Source organism: Tupaia chinensis, unplaced genomic scaffold (assembly GCF_000334495.1).
Source record: "Tupaia chinensis unplaced genomic scaffold, TupChi_1.0 Scaffold145156_1, whole genome shotgun sequence".
Taxonomy (NCBI): domain Eukaryota; kingdom Metazoa; phylum Chordata; class Mammalia; order Scandentia; family Tupaiidae; genus Tupaia; species Tupaia belangeri.
Window position 1 is genome coordinate 141,507 of NW_006205016.1, and position 2,749 is coordinate 144,255.

General features: G+C 34.4%; 1 pseudogene; it reads left to right on the forward strand.

Annotated features, from left to right (window-relative positions):
* The first annotated feature begins 118 nt into the window (after positions 1-118).
* On the forward strand, positions 119-309 carry LOC102482102 (guanine nucleotide-binding protein G(I)/G(S)/G(O) subunit gamma-10 pseudogene; annotated as a pseudogene).
* The last annotated feature ends 2,440 nt before the right edge of the window (positions 310-2,749 follow it).

Genomic DNA, 2,749 nt, shown 5'->3' on the forward strand with positions numbered 1-2,749 from the left:
TCTCTCTGTCTCTCTCTGCCTGTCTGGCAAGCGCATGCACCCTGTAGCAAAAACCTCTTCAAAACAAACAAACAAAAAAAGTTAATTGTGAGCCCTCGGAGCCCAGCGCCAGGCTGCCATGTCTTCCGGGGCCACCGTGAGTTCCTGCAGCACCTGGTGGAGGCGGGCGAGGAGAGGATCAAGGTCTCTCAGGCTGCCACAGAGCTTGAGCAGTACTGCATGCAGAATGCCTGCAAGGAAGCGTTGCTGGTCGGTGTTCCTGCTGGAAGCAAACCCTTCCGGGAGTCCAGATCCTGTGCTCTACTCTGAAGACTTTAGAGAAAAAGTTTGCTGAGGAATGCCTTCGAGCAAGAACAGATGAACAACTGCCTCCACGTCTCAAGAATACACTTTTCTCTAGCGGAATGACTTTTAGATATTTGAGACCTTTCCTGTGGCCTGACCCTCTAGCCAAAATTTTATAGAAATTGAAGAGTTTTCACTCAAATAAGGAAACTAGGTGAAAGAGGAGAATAAACCATTATGTCCTGGTTCTTTTGGCCAAGTGCTTTGTATTTAGGACAAATACTTTACTACCAAATATGCCAGGATGCACCTCTTTCACAAGTGAATTGCTGGTGTTTTTCTATACCTGGAATACCATGTGTGTTTTATTTACTGGATGTTTACATTTTGGGAAGGAAGACATTTTTGTTTATTAAAACAAATAAAACATTTGTACTTTCTTGTTCCAGATACAGACTTTTACAGCATAAAAAAAATTGTTCTTTTCTTATGAATTTACACTTTCTAAGACAGGAAAATAAAAACTGGAGGGAAGAATAAGCTTTACTAATCAAATGCTGTCTTTTTTTTTTTTAAATGAGAAGATTGTTTTATTTTTAACACTAAAGATGAAAGCTGTTCCTTAGCAAATTTGTTTAGAAAGATAATTTTTATATTTTGAGCTGCCCCATCCTGTATATGAAACAGATTTGATTATTGTTGTCTTAAGTTCCTTTACTTTGTAGTTGTTCTTGTACTTTAAAAAGAAATACCACATTATTTAATGTCTTTTAAAATGTTTAAAATGTGACCTACCAAACATTGCAAATGGTTTAAAACAAAATAATGTGAAAATATTAGAACTTAAAAGAATTATTCATGTCACAAGTGTTTTACTTTGAGAATGTGCCTTTGACTTAAGTTGGGACATTTTTAAGATACTTTGTGTTTGTAATAATCTTTAAAGAGCCTGGAAATAAAATTTTTGCTTAATTCATCAAAAAAAAAAAAAAGTTAATTGTAATCCCCAGGGCAGCCACTATGGAAGTAGCCAAAATATAGTAAAACAAATGACAATGGAGTTGAAGTAGTATATTAGAAAATAATGAAATAGCACAAAAGATGGTAGTAATGGAGGGATAGGAGAACAAAAAAGACATACAGAAAAAAATAGCAACTTAACAGATGTAAATCTCAACTTTTTAGAAATTACTTTCAGTGTAAATGGATTAAATACTCAAATCAAAAGACAGATATAGGCAGAATGGACTGCTTTACAATTACACATAAAACATTCTCCATAATAGGTTGCATTTTAGGATACAAAACAGATCTTAATTGATTTAAAAAGATTAAAAGCTTGTCCATCACCACCATTACCCCTGGAGCCTATACTACAGAGCAGGGAGGAGAAGACAAAAAGGCAGAATTTCTGAGCCAGAAGACAAAACCTTTGACATAGATAAAACCACCAAAAATAATTTTTAAAAAGAAATTAATACTGCAATTAAAAGATCTGTGGAAAACATTGATAACAAATACACAAATTTCCATAATCTATGGGACACAGCGAAAACAGTCATTAAAGGGAAGTTTATAGAAATTAGTGCACATAAGAAAAAGACGGAACGGTAGCAAACAGCCTAACAACACACCTCAAGGAATTGGGAAAACAACAAGAACACAAAAAAAAATAATAATAAAGATTTGAGCAGAAATAAATGAAATAGAGAATAAACAATCTATGCAGAAAATAAATGAAACATAAAGGTGGTTCTTTGTGAAGATAAACAAAATTGATACACTGTTAACTAGACTAATTAAGAGGAGAGAAAGGAACCAGATAAATCAAATCTGCATTGAAACAAACAATATTACAAAAGATATAACAGAAATGCAAACGATCATTAGATAATATCATGAGTGACTATACACCAACAAACAAAAAAACCTGGATGAGATAGATAAACTTCTGGACACATGTAAGCTACCAAGACTGAATCAAGAAGACATAGAAAGACTGAATAAGATTAATATATCTAATCCTAGATGAGATCGGCAAATTTTTGGACATATAATTTAACAAGATTGAACCAGAAAGAAATTGAGCTTGAATAGACCAATAACAAGCAAAGGTGGTGTGTGGTTCAGGCACTGGACTCCCACATGTCCAATCAACGTTTGAGTCCCTGACCTGGTACCTTACTTTCTCACTTTCCTTTTTTCTCTCTCTCTGTCTCTCGTCAAATTAAAAAGTAATAATAACAAATAAAACAAATAATTATTTAAAAACCAAGCAATGAGACGGAACAAGTAATAAATAGATTCCCTACGAAGAAAAGCCCCAGTCTCAATAACTTTACTTCTGAATTCTACAAAACTTTTAAGAACTAACCTCAATCCTCTTGCAACTATTTCTAAAGATCCAAAAGGAAGGGATGATCTCAAATTCAATCAATGAAGCCTCCATCACCCTCATCCCTCA